Raw genomic sequence first — 26,149 nt, 5'->3', positions numbered from 1 at the left:
CGTGCATTGCTTAGAAGCTCCATCATAGGCAAGTCCCACCACACCCACAATCAAGAGCAGAAAGGAATGAATGAACGTGCCTTTCTCCGCTCTTACAGTCCAGGGCCCAAACCAGGCTGGTCTTCTCACATCAATTAAGGCAATCACCCACAGACATGCCCACAAGCTAACCCGATCCAGAGAAGCCGATCTCCCATACCCATCAAAGACTTTCTTCTCAGTTGATTCCAGATAGTGTCCCAGTGACCAAACTAGCCATTACTTGATCTATACTCAGCCTGAGACAGTCATTCCTAGTGACAGCCTTGCTCACCTGACAGTGGTGCTTAAAGTCTGTGGATGTCCTTTGCAGGTGAAAACTGGGATGCTAACCACTAGAAGACACAGCCAACCACTGAGTATATCAGGCCCTGGACTCTGCTTTAGGCCGCTTGGCTGTGAGACCCAGGCTCAGAGTTCAGAGACCAGCTTCTCTGGAGTCAGACTGTGCTGAAGAGGACAGGACAGTAAGGAGGGAGAAGAGACACAGGTCATGCACAGGAGCTAGGAAGACTCGAGAAGGATCTCTCCGATCTTGTGGCTCCAGGACAAACTACCTGTGCTTCATTGCTGACTCCTGAAGCTTGGGCAAACTGCTTAGTGTCTTGGTGACTGATGCCTTGATGGTCAGACTCTAGAATTAGTCCCCAGGCAGTTATGAAAGCCCGGTGGCGATGTGTTCCAGGCGTGGGAGGGAAAGGACACCACGCTCAGGTGCGACCAGAATTCTGGGCTCATGTCCCACTGCTGTGAACTTTAGTGGCGGCTGAAAGGTCCTGGGCCTTGCAGAAGGACGACAGCGGAAGACAGGCAGAGCCCAGAGACCTGCAAGCCGCCATTAAGATTTTAATGAAAGGGAACCAATTCCATTTTGTGATAACAATCCAACCCGCAGTAACCGGCCTTCCAAAGAGCTCTTGTGTGCACACTCACCCTCTGAAATACTCCATTTCCTCATACCACTGACTCCCGAGGCTCATGGCTCACCACCTTCTCTTGCCAGTTCCTGAACCCTCTGAAAAAGGCAGCTGTTTGTAAGACTGGGCACAGGTGGCCCAGAGGGGTAGGACCATGGCTCGTGCCAGGCACACTTCATGTCGCTTCTAATCGGGGTTCTTTCTTATGAGCCCCGTTACAAATCGCCATCCCCATTACAAATTGGTCTATGCCATGAACAGGCGAGGCCTATGGTAGTGAAACTCAACCTCAGGGTGAGATGCAGGCCAGCTCAAGTTTCCTCCCTTTCCTTAGTACTAGCCAGGGAACAATCTGAGGAAGGACAGGCCCCACATGTCATGGTCTGAAACTTGCCACTAGCCTGTGAGCTGAGCAACAGCTAAGTGACACCTTAAAGCACACCAAGAAATAGAACCCCACCCCCACCCCATCCAGCAATCACCAAATCATAATAACATCCCTATGGGGCTGCACCAACCCATCTCTAAGAGCTAAAAATCCACACAACTAGGGATGGGACCCTGCATTCGTCCTTATAGCTAGCTGTGTCCCAGGCAGGTGAGAAGCTGCTGCAATCTGAAGCCCCAGCTGATCTGGGAAAGCATTCAGGAATGAAGTCCCTGTCTGCAATGTAGCCCAGGCTGAGTAAGGAGGGCACAGCAACTAGGTGGCATGACGAACCAGTCTGTCCAATCAAGGGCAGGGGCGTCCATCTTCCCCAGAAATGCAGTGGCTTAGGTCAGGATTCTGCCTCTGTGAAAGCAGCTAGGCAGAGTGAAGTGGTACAGCCCTGTGGTTATTCCAGTCTTGAAGAGGAAGGATGGGTTGAAACTGTTACTACCCAGAATGCACAGAGCAGGCACCCTCACGTTCCAAGTCAATGAAGAAAGAGTCTTGGAAATGGACGCTCAGAAAGTGATTTCCCCCAGAACAGCTGCACAACTGGATGGCCTGAGGGTAACCTTGATGTCTACTAGTGGATGCTGTCCTTGTGCCCTGGCCAGTAAACATGGCAGGCTGCAAAACTGGACAACAAAGGACTCCGCTTTGACAATAATGCCTGTGTGATTTCTCTCATGGCAATAGTTATAGATTTTCATTTTCTTCTCTGACTTACGTTTTCTAAATTGTCCATAGCGAGTCTAGATCACGGGGAAAAAAAATGCAGCATCCCATGGCGCTCACATCACCGAGAGCCTTATGGTCCCCCATCTCAGGTCTGACCTCCACCTCGACGTGTTTTATGTGCTGTTTGCACCCACAGGGCTGTCTGTTGGCCCTAAACAATGGTTCAAGCCTGAAATTCCAGCATTTGGGAGGTTGATGCAGAAGAATGGGGAGTTCACAGACACTCCAGGCTATATGGTGAGCTGAGCTATAAGAGATCCAGTCTCAACAGACAAAAAACAAAGTCCTAATTTGCAAGGGTTTCAAGTGGCTCCAGGCAGAAGCTTGTTTCCTCCTGCCTTCCAGGAAAGGCTGTGGCAATACAGAGGCTGCAGGGAAGACAGGATAGAGGAGAGATGCTGGAAAGCCAGCTAAAGACTCTGTATGCTATCCTAGAAGTCTGGACTCACTGTAACACTCTAAGGCCTTTGGTCTCCCATGGATGGGCCAGGGGGAGGCACCATCAGATCCATAGTCTGGTTTTTGGAAAAAAGCCAAGACTGCAACGGTGTATCTGCTGGGTGAATCCAGGAAGCAAACATAGAAAGCTGGAGGTGGGGCTCAAAGGCATGCAACTAAAGTCACTGGCCACACTGTGACTCACAAACGGTTGTAGCAGGACTTCAAGGCCCCAGGAGGCCAGTGAGCATTCATGTTAACCCAAGCTCTCCAAGCCTCCATGAAGACAGAGCTGAGGTAGAAAGACCTGCCCTGCTCCAAAATCACTCACAGATCAAGATTAAACACACAAAAGGGAAACCCACATAAAATCCTGCAGACACTAACGAACTAGATATCAGAAACAAGAAAACTCTTTACAGCACTAGCAGAGACAGCATTCCCTGCCCCCCAGGGGCCACTGGAAAGGGGACAAGGGGTCTGGGTGTAACCCCAGGTGGCAGTAAGCATCACGGTCCATCATGGTTAGCTTTTATTGTCACTCACACACAATCTGGAATCACCTGGCAAGGCAGAACCGCAATTAATAACCCAAATCAGATTGGCTTATGGCCTTGTCTGGGAGAGGTTGTCTTTATAATTGACGTGGGAGGGTCCAGCCCACTGTGGGCATCACAATCCCTATGAAAAGGAGGTCTGGGCTATATAAGACAACTAGATCTAATTTTCAAAAGAACAGAGGAAGGAAGCTATCACCAAGGCGTGAAGACCAGCCACACAGAAACCTTTCTGTCGATACCAGGGCTGCCTGATAAAGATGTCCAGCATGCAACAGGAAGAACAACACCAATTATCTATGCCAAGTTCTCCGTCCCAGAGAAAACACGACCGACCGCTTTGCAAGTGCCCAAGAATAACCACAAACACTGCCAACTCCAAATAGCCACACTGAGCAGAGTTCAAAAAGTATTCAGAACATTCCAGCAGCCATCACTTCTGTGTTAGAAGAAAGGTCATTCTAGAACATTCTGTCAGGCATCATTACTATTAATTTGAGAGGGAGTCTCTGGTAGACCACAGTCCAAACAGCCCCCACTCTTCACTCCTTCCACTGAGGACTTGAGAAAAGAACCAGGCATCTGAGGCCACCCACTGGGAAGGGGTGGGTTTCTGCACAGTGGCCAGAGGTACTCTGGTCCACCAAGTGGTGAGCATCTTACTGGTGGGTGATCAGAAAAACAGCATATGGAGATGTGTGGCACAGATCACTGAGGTCAAAGATGCCTCTCCAACACCTTCCACGGAGCGCCATGAGCAGATCTCCTCAACCAGGCAGTAAGTAGGCCCGGATGGAGCCAAGGAGGGCGTGAGGAGAAGCAGCCGGTGTCACATCATACCGGAGTGCTTTGCGGCAGAGCTCTGGACAAGGCAGCTACAGCAACAGTATCTCTGTGAACACTGAAGGGTAAGGATGGTAAGAAGAGCCTATGGAAAAGGGGAAGAGATGGGAGGGGCTGTGATGTGAGGGCAGACACTAGACACAGCACAGGAGAATTCTCCTTTACCATGAGAACAGGTCAATACCAGTGCCCTAAGTTTTAGGTGTAGAGGTGCTCAGGGAGCAGAGTGGAGGGTGCTAACTACTGCATACAGACCGCTCCACAGGCCAAGAGCACAGGTAGCCTGGGGACAGCCAGGAGGTGAGAGATGGCAAAGCCAAGCATCAGGGTGAGGATGGCGGCTCCTCTAACACCTCCACATGCTCTCACCCAGGATCTCACCCAGTCAAGCCTCGCCTCCTGCCTTTGGACTACACCAGGCTCCTCAGATTATCCACCGGGATGTTTTCTGGCCCCCTCTCACATGTCACCTGCCATCCCTGGTTCCTGCCTCCCACTGTGCCCTTCAGACTGGTTCCAGCAATGGCCTGTGGAATCTGGAGGGCCTGCGACCAGACTGAGAGCAGCCCGAGGAAGACAGTCTGGTCCTTACTGCTGGCTTCGGGGCTTCTCAACTCAGTGTGATTTACTTTCTCTGTTAACACGAACACAGTCAAGTCCCCACTCCCTCAACTGGGACAGAAAAATAAGTTTCCAGGCAAAATGCTGAAGACTCTGGACAGGCTGTCAGAAATGTAGGAGGCCCTGTCTGTCACTACCGTTAGCCTGGCACACCAGAGACAGGTTGGACATGAGTATCCAAGACTCGAGAGCAGAGATTATACAAGCTTGGCCTCTCAAGTCAGTACAACTATGATATCCAATAGTTCCTCTCGAACCTATAACAAAGCAAAGCTCCGGAGTCTCTGCTAGACAGGCGATGCTCAATTGGTCGGTATTGGAAGAACCTGCCATCCATAAAAATGACTTAATCGATGCACTGTCGTGGCTTCAGTTCTTTCTCAACAAACCAGGGTCAGGACTATTTAACCCCGTGAATGTCCCTGGAGACTATATAAGTCAAAGATCCTGATGTAACTGTCTGGTAAGCCTTGGCAAACAGCAGCTACCACCACTCCTCTGACCCTCTCTGCTCCCATTTCAAAGGCACACTTTGCTTTGTTTCCTTAAATAGCGGGAGTGACCCAATGGTCTCCATGTCAAAGCTCACACCTAACCGGACACTGTTTGCGAGTTCTGTTGATGACTACCAGCAGCACCAACTGAAGGCAAAGACAACCACAAACAAATTCATAACCTCACAGTCACAGGCGCCCGAGATTTTCCCACAGTGCCCGGTTTCTTTTCATCTGCTAAAGCAGTCAGTTGGCATTTAGCTCTGAGTGTGTCAGTCAGCTGTTACTCCGCCTCCTGGCATAGCAGAGTTTCCCAGCTCACAGAGATCACTCCTCTCCATTGTAAGAATCAAACTCACGCTTAGCAAGTCGGTTTCTAGATGGCTTTTTAAAAGGCATTTGTGACATCATTCTTAGGTTTGGTGGTAGCATCCTAAGAACTTCCCCTGGGGATGCTGAGGACCTCCCCTTTCTTCAGAATCAGGCGGTATCCAAATTTCCCAAAGAATACTATCTAGGTGTAGGTGTGTTCAAGAGGCATCACTCTGGTAGTCGGTGATCTACAAGTTAACAGTAAACTTGGGTGTAGAGAAGATGGTCTTCAGAGGGGACCAGCCTCCTTCCTGATCAACTTCAGAAAAGCCGACACAGGCAGAGGAATCTATTTGCATCAGCAGAGGCAACCGGGCGATCAAATGTAGACCTATAGGGAGAGGCCCTTCAAGAGAGTAATTTTATAAAAATCTCCCAATGGAACTGGAGGAAACTGTTCCACTTGTGTGGCATTCGTGTGAGGCTGCAGGCAGGGAGCCCAACTCCTCTGCACACCAAGACTGTGAGGAGGGACTCCAGGTCTCAGTCCCTTGCCAGGTCACCTCCCAAGCTATGCCACCCCCTGGACTGCTCACCTCCTGGGCAGCATGCCCCCTGGCCTTTTAAATCATGCTCACACATCTAATCAAATGTCCCCAGTGTCCTCAAATAAAGTTCAAAGCTGACAGAAAGCCAGAAGGACCGTGTCTGACCAGGCACCTGCCTCTGGTATCCTCCTCAGGTGCTCTGGAAACTCTCTTTCCATTTCATACCTTTTGGTTCTTTGGGTTCTGCAAGCCTGGAACCTGTAGCCCACAAACTCCTACCTTACCTAACCTGGTCTACACCTTCCTACATGTCATAAGGCTTCTTTGGGAGTCCTCCCTTGCCCCAACTTCAACCTGTAATCCCTACCCCCCCCCCTCCGTGTACTTTAACACTTTCTCCTGTAATGAGTAAACACCCCAGCAGGGCTGTCTCTGGGGTCTACACACCTAGTCAGGCAGTGAGTGGGTTAACACTAAACCCAGCTCTCAACCTCAAACCCAGGGAAGGGAGCCCCTGGCACTCAGAACCAAATAACAAAGCTAATGAGCCCTGATCGTTCCAGACCGTTCCAGACCGCCAGTCAAGCCAGTCCGTGACCCTCCTTAGGGTTTTACAAGGCCCCCAAAATGCTGCTTCATGTTACCAATGGGTAGATGAGTCACACGAACAGTCAGTGCCAAAACCATTCTCAGGAGACGGGCCAAAAAAATATTCCACCCATAAATTGGTTTTCCTCTCTTGCCAGACTGGAGAAGTCCTATGACACCAGACTGCAGTCTGGAGGGAGAACTGTGGCCTGGCCATCAGTAGCCTGACCCAGGACTTCTCTGAATAAACGCAGGAGGTTCCCAAAGTCAAGTCAGCAACATCCTTCCCTGTGCTAAATCAAAATGCTCTTTATCTTTATCTTTTTCAAAATCTCCCCAGATACTACGGCATGACCAGAAGAGCTCAAGGCCCTGGCTCTCGAGTCTGAACACCTGGAAGTCACCACCCGTACCCTTCCTAGGTGCAGTCCCTCATTCCACCCCAGGGTCCCAACAGAAACACAACTTCCAAAAGCACCTTGAGGAATCAGCCCCGAGGAGGGGTAGGCAAGGGAGGCTGCTTTTAGAGCAAACAGACCCTGCCCCCAGCAGCATCACTGGGAGAGGGGCTTTACTGTACAGGGGTGACAGTCACCACTAGTCAGACGTGGTGAGAAGTGCTTCACAGACTTTTGAGCAGAGTAAAAGTAGGACTCATTCTAAGGGAAACTTACACTGAAAGATGCTGATGTTCATGAGATGCTCCCTGGCTGAGTGTAGCTTATGTTCAGAGCAACTATGAACTGTGTGGTTACACGGTAAGCGTGCTTTTAATACCAGCACCTCACTCTGGAGAGAGAGGCAAGAAAATCGCCTTCGAGTTCAAGACTAACTTGGTCTATTCAGCGAATTTTAGGAGAGCCAGGGCTACATACTGAGACCCTGTCTCAATAAATATAAAACGTACATGATAAACCTCAACACGAATCTGGCGTCAAAAGCAGGAATGCAAATCCTATTTATCAACCCAAACACATCAACTTCAGACAAGCAGCTTAAAAACAAAACAAAAAACGAAAACAAACAAAAAAAAACCCAAGTATTTGTTCAAAAACAGATCCCTGTAGCCAGAAGCACCATGACGGACCCTCAGATCTTGACACTCATGTAGAAAATGTGAATGGATTCCATCGTCAGTGTGTGGACCATTGCTGATGTGGACTTTCTCCCCTTTAACTTTCTTTTGTTCTAAAAGGACCGTGTAGTTATTGATGTAAATTCAATGCAGAAACAGATTTTGGTTAGTTGGTGTGTGTGGGGAGGGGGGAATGAAGGGAGGGAGAGACAGACAGACAGACAGACAGAGAATTTTTAGAAAAGAGAAAGCATGTTCTGTCAACAACTCATGCATCTGTGAAGTGATGCCGCCATCACTGGTGGCAACATGCTTCCCAACCCCCAGCCAAGCAAGGCAGAGAATCCTCTAGCAAGCTGCTTCCCACCTGCCTAGGGTCTTTCTATGCTGTCAGGCAGAGCAGACCAACCTATGTCTGGGTCCTGGAGCACACACTGCAGTATCTCATCTCTCTCTTCCTCTTCCTTATTCCCCTCCCCTACCTCAATTGGGCTCCTCCTCTTCCTCCTCCCCCCAGGACCTTGAACAAAGGACAAGGTAAACACACTGGCTCTTTAAAGGTCAGGTGGAATGTCCAAAGACTCAAAACCCAGCACTCTGTTCTGATGACATCCTGACCAGGTCACACCTTCGGCGTGTCACTACCCTGGGCACAAAACACTCCATTTACTCAACATTTAAGAACACACTCCAGTGTATGAGAGGTCCAAAGTGAGAATGAATCCTAAATCCACCTCAGACAGGGTGTGGACACTTCTAGTGACCTCGTTTGAAAATCCCAACAGCAAGAGGTCACCACATAGAGACCCAACTTCAAAAGGAACGAATGGGGAAGCCCAGGTTCCTCTGCACTGTGACTAGAAACTGGCACAGCAAAAGGCCACTGTAGAGGCCCCCAGGGAAAAGGAGTTCTCAAATTCCAGCTCACCAAAGTCTCCTTTCAGCTATTGTTTGCCACAACGGCCTGGTACAAATGCTGCATGCTAGGAGAACCTGATAGGTGTTCGGTTACTTAATTCCCAGCCGGGATCTTCCTGGATGACTTCGGGTTATGCAAACTAGCCCATTTCAGATTTGACTGACCACAAAGAAACAGCTACTTACAGACATGTTGCAATGCCCGCTAGAGGGAAAAGCCCAATAAAGTCAGGAAGAATCTAAAACCACAGTGTGTGTGTGTGTGTGTGTGTGTGTGTGTGTGTGTGTGTGTGTGTGTGTGTGTGTGTGTTTGTCCCCAAACAGTGACATGTCCTTTGCCTCTATCCAGATAATTCTGATAAAAACATACACAGAAAGATCTGCAGTGGCTGCTGTCTTCAATGGACCCTCATGTCTTATCTCCACGATGGCCTTGGAGAGGTACCCAATTCAAATGCCATTTCCTCGCCCCAACCCTTAGAAGGTGAGCTATTATTCCATGGCTTCCCAGTACCTGCCAGGAAGAGAACTGCTCTTTGAAAGGCTTTGGGGACAGGTTTCTGAAATGTAACATAAGCTTTGTAGTAGGATGTCAGGAGAAGACTGAAGCTAAGAGCAAACTGTAGAGCCAGGTCTATGTGGCTGCTCTCTGTTCGCTCTCTAAGCACCACTGGGCTGCACAGGGCATAGGCTGCTGTGGGCCAGCACGGCGTGTTAATATTTCATATGTAATACGTAGGCACCCATGACTCGTTTTCTGGAAGATCATTACATCGTGCCCAAATTTTCTATATGCACAGGCTACGGGCAAACTTTTGAAATTGCTGTCAGTCAGAGCCATAATTCTTGGGGGATTTCAAACACTTAGATGCACTTGAATTTTTTAGGATATCCTATGGACAGCTCTGTATCCTAAAGCTATTGAACATTCAAGCCCCTTTACAAAGAGCAACGGTATAACACTGGCCAACTAAGGCAGGGTATATCTATCTACCAGAATTAAAAACTAAATTGCATACAACTCTGTAACGGCTACTTTACAGTACTTCTAAGGAAGCTGATTATTATTCCTAAGCCAGACTACTAAAGCCAGAAATTACTTTGGTCTTATATTCTAAGTTTTAGAGTGCCAAGATGTCTTAGAAGAGAAAGTTAGGCTTGTCAGAGTTGCCACTGTGATTCCTTGGCCAGTGCAGTCCACTGTGCACAGAAGATGCATAGACTGTAAGATAAAAAGGGCAGGGGAGGTCAGTCAGCAAAGGGACAAAGTTCCATCCCCAGAACCTTATAAAACTAAGAGCAGGGTGTGACGACACTCATAATCACAGTACTGGGGTCTGAAAGACTGACTGACCAACCGGCCAAGCTTACTGCTGCGTTCCAGGTCAGAGAGAATGTCTCGTAAAGTAAAACCAAGTAGATGGTGTCTGAGGAATGATATCCAAGACTGTCCTCTGGCCTCCACATACACATGCACATATGCATGGTCACCTGTACAGAGATGTGCACCCACACTTAGGTTTGTTACTCCCCCCCCACATGCACGCACACATGCACACACACACACACACACACACACACACACACACACACACACACGTAAAGGGAAAAGTTCACTGGACAGATAGACAAATGGTACCGGGCAGCTCTTGACCTTGGTAAAACAGGGGATATCTGTTCGGGGGGCCTGATGGGACCCTGGGGATGAAGGTATCCCATGAGCCATGTCTTCAGTACAAAATCTCCCCACCCCAGCCCTCACACATCTGTGCAAAGGGCTGCAGATGTAACACCTGGGCAGGTACTTAGAGGCTGTTCTTAGCCTGCTAGTCCTGAAGGATGTCTCTCCCTCCTTCCCTGGGGCCTTACTGCCCATGGATGTCAGCTCCTGAATAGCTGAGAGCATCTTGTCTATTTGTTAACCCTTCACTTGATGGATCTGCTTCGGTTACTGTGTAATTCTCCTTTGTCCTAGAGGCTTCCCCTCTAACAGCACAGCTCCTTCAGGCCTAACCCACAAGCCTCCGGGCCTTCATCCTAGGGCTCTCAGTTTCCTGTGAGAGCACACAGCACCCGATGCCACCTTCTTCTGCATCTGCACACCCTTAGCCCTTCTACCCACCTTCACAGGTGACCTAAGGTGGCAGCCTCACAGTGAGTCTCCGGAACCCACAAAGCAGAGAAGAACCTATGCTTGTCCCCTTTCCTGTGGTTCCTTCTCTTCCCCTGCCTGTGACCTGGTGTCTTCTCCAACACTACACATACAACACAGAGGTGATTCCAACACCTCTTCCCAACCAGATCTGCTAACCATAGCTGGCTAACAGTTAAAGGACACTTCCCATGTACTTAATGCTGCTAAAAAGCGTTCTTAGGTTTTAAAATGATTTTACTGCTAATCGTGATGGAGAAAATATAAGTGCCCCTTATATGTGCGACATGCCCAGTGATTTTTAAAAAGACCCTTGATATGGCCCTGGACCATTTCCCTCCTTTACCTGGATGGTTCCCAGGAAGGCTGCTGGGCATCCTTACCTCTGCTTTAACATGCAAGATCACCTCAAACACACCCAGGACCAAATCCTTTCTACCCAGACTTCTTCCATGCCTCACCCCAAGCTACCTGTCCAATTTTCTTCTCACCCAAATTCCTCATTGCATACATCAGTGGTACTGAAGCCTGAGTTTGTGTGAGCATCACCTGGGCACTTTTGAAAGTTATCGATGACAGCTAAGGAGGGAAAGTGCTTGCCTTGGAAAACAGGAGGACCTGAGTTGAGTCCCCTACCGCCCACTTCAGAAAGCTGACATGGTGGTGCAATGTTTGTAATCCCCGGGCTAGGGGTTCGCTGGCCAACCAGCCCAGCATAACCTGGTGAGCTCGAGGCCAATGGGAGACCTTGTTTAAAAAAAACAAGGTATAGGAGAACTGGAGAGATGGCTCAGTGGTTAGAAGCACTTTGTCTCTCTTGCAGAGGACCTGGGTTTGGTTCTCAGCCCACACATGGTGGTGTCACCTGTAGCACTAGTCTTAGAGACTCAGGTACCCTCTTGTGACTTCCTCGGGAGTCAGGCACTCATATGGGCAGGCAAAATTAAAAAGTGGGTAGCTTCTTAGCATGACAGTAAGATTGATCTGACCTCCACCAGTACAACACCACACACACACACACACACACACACACACACACACACACACACACACCTCTATAAACCTAGAGGCCCACACCCAGAGAGGTTCCTACCAGATGGGAGCAAAACACACATTTTTAAGGTCCCTAGTGATTTTAAGGTGGTCTGAGTTTTGAGGTTCCCTTGCTGGTAAAATTAGGTTGCATAGTGTCGGATTTCCACACCCCCTCCCCCATAAAACCTCTGCAACATTTGATTGCATCCAGAAAGACCCTGCCCAAGTTAGCCAATTATGTCACCTCACTGAAGGGGTTGGTGGAGAAGCTCGGCACATGCAAGATGACCTGAACCCCCCCCCCTTTTTTTTCTTCTTTTGCTGGCTCTCGAATATGATTAAATGTGTAGGAATTTTGCCAGCCCACACCCGGTGGGAGTGTTTAAACCACAGAAATTGGTAGAAGCTGCCACCCAGGCTCTTTGTTTTTCTCCCCTGGAGCAGGTTCCCAGCACACAGCTGGCACCTAGCCTCCTACACGAGAGGCTGGGTAAACAGGCCTTCAGATTTCAGTCAGGCTCTGGGATCTTCACAGGTGGCCAGGAGAAGACTGAAAAGAATTTGGATCCATAAAATTCTCTGAAAGAAAGATTTGTAGTTTTTGTTGTTGTTATTCAATGGGCTCAGAAGAGTTGAGCTAACAGGCGGTCATCCACAAAGTTCTCCTGGGACAGGCCTCCACTGAACAGATAAGAACAATCTTGTTAGTGTGTCTTTTATTCGGCTGTAAAGAGGAAGGTGGAATTCTTATCACTTAACAGCCTTCCTATCATCTTAACTCCTGTGATGTCATCAGTCCAGAACACCTCTCTAGGTGGTACAGGGCAGGCTTCTTAGTCAGCTCCGACAAGCCTTGCAGCTGCAGAACCTCAGATCTTCCCGCTGCATCCGGCTCTGCCCTGCAGACAGGTAGGGGGAAGACACCCGCTGCAGGAGGGAGGGTGCACGCTGGCTGCCTTCCACCAGGCCGAGAAGGCTTCATCACCTTCAGGGTGTGAGCTGGTTTATAACAGCGAAGAAAGACAGCGTCCGGCTATTTCTATGCCTGTTTCTTAACACTCCCCAAATGCATGACTGGGAGTGTTTGCTTCTTTAATTTAATGTGTGTGTGTGTGTGTGTGTGTGTGTGTGTGTGCGCGCGAATGCGCGAGCACAAGCTCTGGAATGCACTGATCCAGGTTCAAATCCTGGCTCAAGTATGCATCAACCTATCGAGGTGGAGAGCTAGCACAATTCTGCCTGCTTTCCTGTCCATGCGAGGATCTATGTGGACTCCCTGAAGTGCATACAGAAAGATTCCAAAAAGATAGAGAAAATATCACTAGAGTGATGTTGTTTTTATGACAAAGCTTGTCCTGGAGAGACTCTACATATGTCTATTCATCCCAGATGGGAAGCCCATGACAGACCAAAGTACAAGTGCCCCCACCGAAAATCCAACTTGGTGAACCAATGAGTTTTATTGGGCTTACTTACCGGAACTGAAATGACTCAAGACAGCTGAGTCACCAAAGCCTACCCCAGCATGGGTGACAGCTCACTAGAACCAGGAGCACACTGCGCAGCCAGCAGACATCTCAACAGGTTGGAGTGTCCTTTCTAAGTAACTCAGCTTGTCTCTACCTCTTTCCGGTAAGTAGAATGGCCTCTGCTTTTGCCAGGCAGCTGGTCTGATCCCAGAATCCTCTCAGCTTCTGTTGCTTACTCTGGAAAGGGACCTAGTGAGTCTGGTCAGTTTCAGGGACTTCCTGAAGCTATTTTGAGTTGCTTACCTAACTGTTTAATGTTCTCTCCATTTCCGGCAGGATGCAATGGAGAAAACCGTTACACAAAAGATGTCTAGTTGTCTTATCCATCCATCCGATGGAAGTCAGTGTTCCACAGCTTGCTGACAACTGGTGGGTAAGCAAAAGACTAGCTGTTCTTCCATATAGGATGGTCACCTCTCCCTCCTTAAAACTTAGCCTTAACACCTTCATTTCTGAAGCCCTGTGCAAACTCTGCCTTCTGGAGACTTGCATCTTCTCCCAGGAGCTGGCCTCCATGCCTGGGGTGTGAAGTTATGCAATACAGATGCCCTGGAGCCTACTGAGTAGCTGGCCAAGGCTTCTTGGAGGACACTGAATGTAGACGCATTGTTCCCTGAGTGTCTAGGGGTTTGGTCAACAATTTTCCTGTCACTTTTCCAAAGAGGGGCAGCTGTAGGGCTTGTGTTGTGCAAAGTTTTTCTAGAGCCAGGACCTGCACAAAGCCACTAGAAGCTGTACTGGAAATGGGGAGACAAATGCAGCAGCCAACAGTGCATTTGTGGTTGACACAGCTATCTGCTGGTTATCCCCATTCCTGGCCGTCAGATAGTAACCTTGGGACAAAGATATCTTGGTGCTTTATCTCTAGGGCCCTGGGAAATGTCCCAGGGACCTGATTCCAAGTCTCCGGAGAAAGATGGTAACACAATCCCACACAGGTGTCAACCCTGAAAATAACAAAGCAATAGGAAGCCACAAAGCTGTCCACTTACTGAACAGGATTCCATCTGAGAGTTAAGATGCTGTGCTTAGAGCTGGGATTGCAAGTGGCTCTAACCTCTTTCAGGTCAAGGGCTCTCGGAGAAACACCAATGGCCTTCTCCCCCAAGAGACTCTCCTGTATACACACACACACACACACACACACACACACACACACACACAGACACACACCAGCTACAGAGAGTCAAAGGCTCTTAATTGGCTGGGAACAGAGAACTCAAACCCAAGAGGCCTCCCAGGAATCGAGGGTGTAAACCCCTATTCACCATTCACTCTTCTATCTCATAATCAGACTAAAACCAACATTAGAATAAAAAGAAAGTCTATGCAAACAGCCCAGAGGGGAATAATTTCAGCCTGCTGCTGGATTAGCAAATAGCAAAGGAGAAATTCTAGGAAGACCCACCCCCAGCCCCTTCTACCTGCACCCAGAAAATTAGCAACACAACTTCTGTAAACAGCAACCAGAGTGAGGGGTGCCTCATCGACAATTTATCCAGCCAGCTTTCTGGATCCTTCCAAGGCCCTGTGTGAGCTCACATCTGCAACTGACCCGGGCCACACATCAAAGTGCTGGTGGGAACAACAATTAGAAACGAAACTATCAAAGGGTCACCAGCAACGTGAAGAAAATCTTCCAGCCTGGCTCTCGGCGGGGAGACAGGGTGAGGACAAAAGGCAGCTTGTGCCTCACCTCTCTGTCTGGATCCTTATTAATTGTTCTTTAAGAACATTAAAGCCTGGTGCCAGGACCTGGGGACAACAGGAAAAAAAAGGAAAGTCCACCGAGGCCTTGCCGGCATTTCTGCAGCCAGCCTCAGAGGCGGTCATTGTTCAGTCGGTAAACACGTGAGACATAAAACAAATCGCTGGGAAACCAGGTTGTTCACTTCATGTGTCCTCCCAGGACCAACTGCTCTCTCTTGGAGGGTGACCTGGGCAGACATTTACAGGGCAGTCTACAGTTTTGCATGTACCGGGTTCCAATGCCCCCTGACTTTAGGACACCTCCACCCCACCCCCAAGTCCAAAAGATGCTTCAGGAAGGGTCCTTGAGAAAAGCAGTTACTTCCAAGCCTCTCACTTGGAAAGACTTAGCCTGCACCAAGAGTGTGCTCTGGGATCCCTGGAGCCTGCCTAGATCTTGCTTCCTGGGCAGAATAACCAAGCACCAGGTAGCTTGTTTTACCCAGCTACCTAGATGACACCGTACAGCAGCTAAATGCTCCCTAGCACATTGAAATACAGCCGCTGTCCATCTAAGGATGCCAAAAACGCTCTGCAAACCACCCATTAAATTTTATGGTGGCCTAGGAAGCAGATTGAGAATCATTACTGTCATTTTTACAAGGCTCGGCACCAAAACCACGGACTGGGCTGAGGTACCGGGTTCCCCCGTCTCTCCCCCCTTTTCTCCATCTGTAGCCACCATCTCATGGGAAACCCCAGTACATCAAAAGGGTACTCATGACTATCAGAAACAGCCTTTGTGGTAAGGCAGGTCAAAATATCCAAACTTTGGACACGAGACAATCAGAAAGGCGGGGAGTGGACGGTTTCATGCAAGGGTTTTCTCGGAGTTAGGCAAGAAGGCGCCAGGTATAATTTAACGATCAAATCTACAAGGCTGTGACACCCCCATCCCAACCCCAACGAACGTGAGATCCGCGTAGATCTCTGGTGTTGTTTATTTCCGCTCTGGACACTCATTGTTTTTATTATCAGAGCAAAAGTTATACGAACTTTATTTCTGCTGCTAAATCACAGAACACCAATCTGCTGCACTAACAAGGGAAGAATAAACAGGAATAAAGCCCAGCATGGTATTCCCTTTCAAATCTCATAGATCCACGAGGCTCCACAACCTTCTGCGCAAGCAGAGCGGCCAGCCAGCTCTCCACCGCTCCTCCCGCGCGGCATCTGCAGGCGCCCCACACCCGCACCAGCCAGCCCCACAGTCCGCACCAAGCCCCCCAAACCTGCACACTACAAGCCAGATCCTAGCTGGGAGCCCCCTGGCCCCCAAACCCTCTAACAAGACACACTGAGCGGCGCAGGGCGGCTTCCTGGTAAACAGCACTTGCAGAACAACGCTCCACTATCCTAACCGCTCCCACCCGCACACCCCGGCGCTGTCACCTCGGGGCTGCACGGTCACTCGATCACCAAGACAGAAACTGGAGTTTTCAATTTCATCCCCTAGGAAGGCTCTCCGAAGAAGTTGAAATGTGCATTGTCACCAAGTTTAACCCGGAGCCGCGCTCTCTTCGCTCCTCCTCAGTACCGCGCGGGTGGCGCCGCGACCCCTCTCCGCCCTCCCCGCGCCCCAGGCCCCAGCGACCACGATCAGCAGCCCGGGTCCAGGGGTGACCACATAGGCAGGGCACCGGGAGCTGCTCCAGGCTAGCCGCGCCCCTGCGCCCGGGATGCTGCCCGAAGCCACAGCGCGCGCGGGGGTAGGGTGCGCTGTCCGGCCCCGGGTTCCTACCTGGCTTGCATGGCGCCCCACGGGTCCTGCGGCTCCCTTGTCCTGTGGGGCTCACCCGGCCGGGGACGCGCGCGACTCCGAGAACCTCGTACGCAGCGATCGAGGCAACGGAGGTGGTGAGGTGCCCAGCCGCCGCGACAGCCCAGAGCGCTTGGTCCCCGCCGGCGGGCGCAGAGGTGGTCTGGGCCGGGGCGGGGCGCGAGCACGGGCGGGGCTCGGGCGCAAACAGCGGGCTCGAGGAAGGCGGAGCGCAAGCAGAGACCGCGGGAGGGGCGGGGCCAAAACTGGAGGCGGAGCGGGAGTGAGAGGCGGGGTCAAGCTCAGGCTGGGTCGTAGGGACCCGGGACGGAATTGCACTCTCGAGGAGGAGTCTCTGGCGGAGAGGCAGGTCCTAGACAATACTGGGCCAAACGTGGGCGGGGCGTGCCCAAAGGGGCGTAGCCAATATGAGGTTGGAGCGAGTAGGGGCTGTGCCCGGAGCTTTGGGGAGGGCAGTTCTTAGTAAAGGCGGGGCTTGGCTGAAGGGGGAGGGTTGTCTTGGAGGGGCGGGGACGACTGAGCGGCTGATTTACTTAGGGAAACCAGCTTGGCTGACTGGCGCCTCCACTGCTGGGGCGCGATTCCCGCCAACACTCCTCCTTTCTCCTTCCATAACAGCGCCAGTTGAGAGAGCGCGGGTGGGACCTCGGGGATCCTTACCCCTGAACTCATAGATGAACAAAGACGATGGAGACCTCCGATGCTTGGTTCGAGGGGAGCCTTCGGTCCCCCGGGAGTGGTTAAGCAGTAAAACGGAGAAAAAAAAAAAAACAAAAAACTCAGCTTAGGGAACAGCTACAAGGGGAGGAGAGCTGCCCACTAGGTACACTGCAACTGAATACATGCCAGCTACACTCCCTCTGCTCAGACTCACACACAGAAGTAGACGCTCGCTCGTTGCGAGCTCAGTGAATGAACAAACTGCGAAGGCAACGGAGCAAAAACCGAAGCTTGGCTACTCTCATGAGTCATTCTCACGGGAGCAGACAGAGGCCTGTAGGGTTGATTGCCTCAGTGAGGTCAAACCAGCCTTTGCGGGTGGTGGTGGTGGTGGTGAGGGCAGGGAATGAAGGCTGCCACTTGGAGCCAGTAGCAATCACGTCTTTAATGTTGTCACAGATCCAAATCCAGCAGCCCATAGAGTGCATCTTCACTGTAATCGCCGGCGACTGTTATTGTTCTTATTTTCAAAGTGACTTCAGATGTTAACGCAGATTGTCAAATTCAGCAAGATCACACGGGAGGTGGGCGTCGGAGTCAGAATGTCAGAATTCTAGCCAGTTTTCTATCTCCCGAGCTCTTTATGCTCCCTTTCCCCTCAATCCTTGCACTTGATGGTGGAATTTCATATTCTCTTAGAACATGGACACGAGTACAATGTTCCTTAAATGTAGCTGTAGACCTTAAAAGAGCCAGCCTCTTAAAGTGCAAGTGACTTACCTGGTTGGAGGAGGTGGGTGGAGGGGACAAAAGCATCCAGACCAGGGTAAGGGGGTAGGTGGGGGGGGGGGGGAGGCCAGGAGCCAGCCTGCCATGCTAGGATCTCTAGGCCTCTGTGTGAGTTACTTATCTATATGAGTATGAAAATTAAATACAGAGCATAGGCCTCAGCGGAGTGCCTAGCACAAAGTAGCAGTCACTACGTACTAGCAATTTGTACTGCTGCTACTCAAAATGACTCATGTCTACAGCATGTCAGAAAGAGAGGAGGATGTGAATGAACACAGGCTGGGGTTATAGCTCAGTTGTTAGTGTGCGTGCCCAACATGCACAAAGCCCTGGGCCCCATCCTCAGCACCAAATAAATGGGAATGTGGTGGCTCAAGCCAGTACTCAAGAGATTGAGGAAGGGGTACTGAAGGAAGGTGGAGGTGGGAGGATCAAAAGCTGAAGGTCATACTCCCCTACATAGTAAATTCAGGGTCAGCCTGGGATGCATAAGACCCCGTCTTGGAAAATGGAAAGATGGATCAGAGGTTAAGAGCTGGTTGCTCTTCCAGAGGACTAAGCTTCGGTTCCTAGCTCTCTCGTGCCATCTTGCAACCATCTCTAACTGGAGTTCCAGGGGATCTGACACCATTTGCCCTTCGCAGCACTAGGCATACCAGTGGTACACGGACACACACTCAAGCAAAACACTCCTTTACACAAAATAAAAATAAATTTTAAAAAAAGACCTGTTGCGTTAGGTGTCATATGCCTTAATCCCAGTGTTTGCTAAAATGGAGCGGGAGGATTATGAATTCAAAGACAGCTTAGATCTATTACCAGACTGAATCTGTCTCAAAAGAAGAAAAGCTTAGAAACATTGAAAAAGACAAGCGAGTTGTAAATGATCAAAGATATAAAAAGATGAGTCCCCAAACTGTGCGAATGGCCCAGCACATGAAAGGCTCCTCAGCTGCACTGAGCAAACAGCTCAAAAAAGAGCAAGGACGTGAGAGAGCCCAAGTGTGGCCTAGGTGATTCTTGGGCTACTGGAAGCGGGGGGTCGGAGACACCACACATCCAAGTATGGAGCTGGGCAGAAATCCAGACTGCATCATGATGCTTTGCCTGGGGGGCGGGGCAGAGGACACGGCTCCAGTGTCCACCGGAACACAGTATGTGGTGTAGTCTTCAGGCCAGCTTCCTGAGTGAGGAGTAGATGGGATCCAGGACCTTGAAGCCAAATAAGGAAGAGGAAGAGGAGCCCACTTCTTCCTGCCATAAGTCGGATCTGACTTTGGAAGAACTAAACCGGGGAGAAAGAACACTGTGTGTTTAAGTTAAGTCATCTGTGAAGCATTCTGAGTGTTCTGGAAGGAACGCGGTCCCTAGATATGCTTCCCAGTGAACCGAAGCTTCGTGGTTCCACCAGTTTTTTATGGTTTGCTCTTTTGTAAAGGTTGCTAAGTCGGAAGAGGAGAAAATGAGCCACCCCAAGCAGTCACATGCGTTCGAGTATTCAGAAAGCATCATGAGTGCAAATGCGACAGCAATAACCCAGTCAGTACTTGGGGTCTTCAGCACAAGAACAATGCTTGTTTGTATCGTGGATTCAAGAGTTCCAGGAGCCGGGCACAGTGTCACATGCCCACAGTCACATTAGTTGGAAGATAGAGGCAGGAGGGTCAGGGATTCAAGGTCAGTTTCTCTTACAGACTGGGTTCCAGGTCAGCCTGGGGTCCATGAGACCTTGTCTTAAAACACATAAAAAAGCAAAAAAAAATATATTAGAGAAAAGTTGATATAAATGTTGTGCTGGCTGGTTTTGTGTCAACCTGACACAAGCTGAAATTATCACCAAGAAGGAACCTCAGTTGAGGAAATGCCTCCATGAGATCCAGCTGTAAGGCATTTTCTCAACTAGTGATCAAGGGGTGAGGGCCCATTGTGGATGGTGCCATCCCTGGGCTGGTAGACCTGGGTTCTATAAGAAAGCAGGCAGAGCAAGACTGGGGAAGCAAGACAGTAAGTAACATCCCTCCGTGGCCCCTGCATCAGCTCCTGCTTCCTGACCTGCTAGAGTTCTGGTCCTGACTCCTTTGGTGACGAACAGCAATGTGGAAGTATAAGCTGAATAAACCCTTTCCTCCCCAACTTGCTTCTTGGTCATGATGTTTTGTGCAGGAATAGAAACCCTGACTAAGACAAATCAAACCCTCTCTTGACATCTCATGGTGAAGGTGGATTACTTGTCTATCTAGAGGCTTATTATAAGCTAAGACCATGTACATGCATGTGTGTATGTATGTGTGTGTGCGTGCATGTGTATGTGTGTGTGTATACTTATAGCTAAACATAAACATGTACTGAAAGACCCAGTGTGGTAGGCTGGACATCTGATTGTCAGGACTCAAATGCCATCTCCACTATCTGATTGATGGCTGAGTGACATGAAGCAAGGCCACCCTGAGCCTGTGTTCTCACCTTAGGATAGGTGTAATTAGATGGCTCAGCAGGTAAAAGCACTTGTCACGAAAAGCCTGACAGCCTGAGTTCAATCCCAGGAACACACATGGTGGAAGGAATTGCCCTCTGACCTCTATACCCAGTTTGTGACATGAACACAGCCTTCTTTCTCCCAATGAATAAGTAAACAAATAAATGTTTTAAGAACATACAGATGGGTGTGGTGCTTTCGAGAATTAATGAAGATAATGTGTACATATTGTTTGGCATAGTACTAGGTACACAGTGCATCACTCACAGAGATAAACTACTATTTATACATAAATGTGCTGACAAATGAAGTGAAATGAATGAGATCAAAACGAATGGTTCTTAAATGAACTCCAAATAGAAATGAATGTCCTTTTCAAAGAGACGCTCATGTTGCTTTTAGGAAGCAGGTTACTGAGAGTGTCCAAGATAGTGCCTCAGCCAAGTTCTGTATAGGTTCTCCTTGGTGTGTGTGTGCAAGGCGTGCTAAGAGACTGCCTTTTGGGGATGTCTCATATGTCGTTAAGCCTTGCGTTTGTAATCTACCCCTACAGAATCACGTTTGGAATCCTTGGTTCCCAGCCTAGTGGTACTATATTGGGAATGCTGTAGAACCCTTAGGAGCTGAGGCCTCCCTGGTAAAAGTATGTCATTCAGGATAAGGATTTCCCTGTGAGAACCTGGCCCCTGCTTCTTGTCTTCTGCTCTGCCTCCTGACTACCCATGATAACAAGTCTCTCATACATCCCCTCCACCTGAAACTAATGCTTCCCTCACTTTCTGAACTGAAAACCTGCTGAAACTGTGAGTCAAATTTAATGCCCTCCCCCGCCCCCGCCGCATTCTCCCTCTTAGGTATTTTGTTGTACGGATACAAAAGTAACTGGCTTCTGACATCGGTATCCAGGAAAGTGAGACTCAGAGAAGAGAGGAGACATAGAACACCTATTACTACACCCAGCCATGTTCCATGGGTCGTCCCTGCTCCATGCTAAGTAGTCAGTAAAGCAGCCAAAGCACTGCCAGGGAGAACGGCTCAAACAAGAGCAATGCCAAGTGTCTTGCTGTGCTGAACTCTGCACACACTCTCTAGTGAGCCACAGTGCTCTGGCCACCTGTAAAACACTTTACATAAGGAATAACTGCTTAGGAGTCAAAAGCAGGCCCATTTATGAGGGTGCATGCTCAGCCATGAGATAAAAAGGATAGTGTTTCTTTAGGGGGATGAAATCAATAAGGATCAACACAGTGGTGTGGAGGGGAAATAAGATAAATTGAGAGCTCCTAGGGAAGGAAGAGTCATTCTTTGGGGGTGTAATCTGACCCCTGGCAGGTTCCCCTTTCTCAATGGATTTTACACACATGTGCACACACACACACACACACACACACACACACACACACAATTAAAAATACATTTTTTTCTTTTTAAAAAATAGAAAGCAATTCAAAGCTGTTTGCTCTGGCTTCAACCGTGAGGAGAGATTGCCTGCCCCTGAACCCAGGACTTGGAGCACAGCCCCATGTCCTTCTGCAGACAGCATCGTGAAGAAAAACTAAAGACAAAGCTGCCTTCTTCTTAAAAGCTTAGTCTTTCGATCAGTGACAAACATCTAAAAGTCCCATTTAAGAGATTGTTTAATTAACCGAATCTGCAGGAAAGACCCTCTGCTTTTTTTGTGTGTTTGTTTTAAACTGACAAGGCATCAACATGATTCTTAGACTAGTATTTGAAATGGAAAGTTAGATTTATAATAAACTAATGTTACAATGTATTCTTTGTTATGTGTTAAAAGAGAGTCAACTATGAGCCAGGTGTACTGGTATTCATTTGTAATGCTAGTGGGGGGCGTGTGAGGGTGAGGGGTGGGAGAGTGCTGAGGCAGGGGAACCTCAAGTCTGAGGCCAGCCAGAGCTACCCAGCAAGTTCTTGCCTTAAAAATTCAATAAGGGGCTGGAAAGATGGCGCAGCAGTTAAGAACACTGACCAGAGGTCTTGAGTTCAATTCCCAGCAACCACATGGTGGCTCACAACCATCTGTAAAATGATCCTATGCCCTCTCCTGGTGTGTTTGAAGACAACTACACTGTACTCATATACATAAAATAGATAGTCATTTAAAAAAATATCAACAAGTTAAGCAAGCAAATGAACTGGGAGATGTAGCTCAGTTGGTAGAGTACTTACTTGGCAGGCACAAAACCTAGGTTCAATTCCCAGCATCAAATAAACTAGATGCCTGTAATCTCTGGCAGGGATAAATAAATAAATAGATAGCTGACAACAGCAACAAAATTAAAGCATTAATATTTTAAGCTGGGCATGGTGGCTCACACCTTTAATCCCAGCACTTGGGAGGCAGAGGCAGGTAGATCTCTGAGTTTGAGGCCAGCCTGCTGTCCAGAGTGAGATCCAGAACAGCCAAGTCTACACAGAGAAACCCTGTCTTGAAAAATACACAAAATAAATTTTGATATTTTGAAAAGCAGTTCTATTTCTCTCTTAACACCCACACTTAAACCTGTGTTAAACGTTTTTGTAATAAAACTCCAACCTCACTTTCAAAAATAAAACAATGAAAATCAGCTGTGATTCTAAAACAGTAATCATCATGGTACTGAGGTCAGCTGCTGACTCCAGGGGCCACAGCTGAATTCTCAGAATTCAGAACCAAGGTAACCGCCCTCACATGCCTTAGCTTTTCTGGCTTTGGAGACAAATTCTATACATATTTTAAACATGAATCTGATTTGAAAGTTAGCCTAAAGTGATACAGATTTTGTTGTCACAAAGTCTAAGACATACTGTTTACGGTAAGTTGCTATAGCTATACATTTATTTCTTAGGTCTCTCTCAGTGTATGTGCTGGGAATCAAACCCAGGACCTTAATGAACATGCTAAGAAACCCCTATGCCACTGAGCTACACCCAGAATCTTTCTTTATATATCCATTCTCAGAGTAAACATCGAGACACTAATCTGTAACTTACCTTTTAACATTTCCTCATTTTCATGACATCCTAGGTATGCAAGGGCAAATCGAATGTTTCAGATCAAGTAAATATAACCTCCTTTGTAAAAATAAAATCATTAAACAATAAAATCATTAGACAGTCAAGAAATGTCTACTTGGACTAATGAATAATACCTGTTAAAGAATAGCAAGTATTGTTAAGAAAGTATTTATTGACCCTCTACTATTTTCCAACCCCTGGGCATGGGTCTGAGAGAGGATGATCCCCAGAGAGATAAGCAGATCTGCTTGTGCCACTGGGGTGCTAGTAAGGAGAAGAAAAGAGTCACAAGCCCATGATAGGTGCCTTATAGAAAGCCCAAGGAGCTTTGAAGTATAAGGCGACTGCTCTGGGGATTGAGGTTAAAGCAGGTCAGGGAAAACTGAGGTCAGATACAGCAGGGAAAGGAAGGGATGTGGTGGGCAGAGACCCTGTGGCTGCCAAGAACATGGTTATGTGTTATGTGCATGGTTACATAACTGAAAAGAAACTCTTAAGGTGGGAATGGATAAGGTGAAGTTAAAGGAATTCTAAGGGGGACCGTGTCAGGAACCAAGAGTCATGGGTGCTCCAGACACAGCTTTCTAATCTTTAGTACTTCTCTACCAGTCCAGAGAATATAGCTTTACCAAGAATTTACTATTACAGTCTTATAGGAAAGAATGTCTAATTTAGTCAGAAAATATTGTGTGACCTGTTCGTCATTCTGGGAGATGTTTGTTCTTCAAACTCTAAAATATTGAGTCTATCTATCTTGGTGGTTGTCTTCAAACACACACACACACACACACACACACACACACACACACACACATGAGTGACTAGGACATCATGAAAACACTAGACTCTCAATGTACAATCCAGAAGGTCCATGAAGAATCCAGAAAGGATGCAGACAAAATGATTGGCTTCAATGGAACTTCTGGAAATAACTCCAAATAGTCACTACTTCCATCCTTTATTCATTGTGAATGCAATAACTGTATCTGGAGTGCTTACTGAGTGCCAAGCAATGTGTGAAAAGCTGAGGAGAAGACAATTTGTGTTCTGGCCCCTTCTACCTAGAGAGCACCTAGCTACACAGACTGGCAGTACTCTGTACTGCAGAAGAAAAAGGGAAAAAACAATGGGATCAGGGCTCCAGAACACAGAAATAGAACAAGCTATGATACGTTAGAGGAGGGGAAGAAATGATGAAGAGCTGAGGTGGATAAAATGCAGACTACAAAAGCAACTCAAAAGACCAGTAAAAGTAAGAGTTGGGTGACTGAAATAATAAAACCAGGAGCTCTCAGCTCAACCAACTACAAGGAAAAGAGAGAAGACTTGGTGAATCAGAAACAAGAGATGTTACTGTAGGCTTGGATTTTTCAAAACATACCTTAATTATGGTTCTTTAATACTTCAACCTCCCTTCTAGCCCACTACCTACCAGAGGTAGAAGAAAAGAAAGGTTAATAGAAAATAGGGGTTGTGAAATACGTCTTTGGGGGTGATTTTTTGTTAGTAGTTGAGCCTTGTAGCAAAACACCAAACACAAATCAATAACAGCAGTCCAGTCCACTCAGCAAACACCAAATCTGAATCAGCATCAGTGGCTAGATTCAGAAGAAACCACAAGGCCCTGCCACCACAAGTCCATAGAAGTGGCAAGAAGCAGTGTTTCTCCCTACAAAGAAATAACATCAGTGGAGAAAGCAAGGTGAACCAATACAAGAGGGTTGTCAGCAAAGACCAGTGCCAGCAAAGCCTAATGATGACCAGCAAAGAGTTGCAAGGTGAACCAATGCAAGAGCAATGGTCACTGTCTGTTGGGTTGTACTTATACTCTTTCCAAACATCACATGCATCCGCTCAAGCAAAACACATCACATGCCCTTTTACCAGACAACTTTCAGAAAAATATATCGTGTCTGTTCTTAGCAAAACATCCTTTCATAAGACAGCGTCCAGAAAAACAACACACAATGGAACCAAATCTCCAAAAAACCAGGAATTCCCATTTCATGTTACAACTACCACAGAAATCTAGGGGCTCCTGAGAGAGTACTATAAGTTACACCAGTGACCCACCTAAACTGATAAGCTGCTGGACTGTTACAGTGTCACTCTGATGTCATGATAAATGCAGTAACAAAAGTAACTTAGAGAAGGAAAAGGTTAATTTCTTGTTTGAGTGTCTCTCAACAGCAGCTCTTACTGCTTATATATGCTGCAGGTGGCTGGAGGGGTGGCTAATGAATCTGGTTAGTTTCAGGAACTTCCTAAAGCTGTTGAATTTACTTCATAAGGTTTAAGCAACTTCCCTGCAGAATGGAATGTTTCACCTCCCCTTTGAACATCCTGAGTTTTAAAAGCTTCCTTGCAAGACAGGATGTTTTATCTTAGAAGAAAATGGCTACCCAATAACACTATACAGGAAATTCATACAATTCTGGGGGGGGGA

General features: G+C 48.1%; 1 protein-coding gene across 1 annotated transcript in view; it reads right to left on the bottom strand.

The window, feature by feature from the left end:
- The window catches only part of SH3BP4 (SH3 domain binding protein 4), a 79,548-nt gene extending 62,696 nt beyond the window's left edge, over positions 1–16,852 (bottom strand). Inside the window, exon 1 of the mRNA XM_080933341.1 lies at positions 16,725–16,852. The gene's annotated coding sequence lies outside the window, so the exon portion shown is untranslated. The remainder of the gene's footprint in view (positions 1–16,724) is intronic.
- Positions 16,853–26,149: the final 9,297 nt, after the last annotated feature.

This window comes from Micromys minutus (genome assembly GCF_963924665.1).
Source record: "Micromys minutus genome assembly, chromosome: 19".
Taxonomy (NCBI): domain Eukaryota; kingdom Metazoa; phylum Chordata; class Mammalia; order Rodentia; family Muridae; genus Micromys; species Micromys minutus.
The sequence above is the reverse complement of the archived record's forward strand: the minus strand, read 5'-3'. Positions and strand labels throughout refer to the sequence as shown.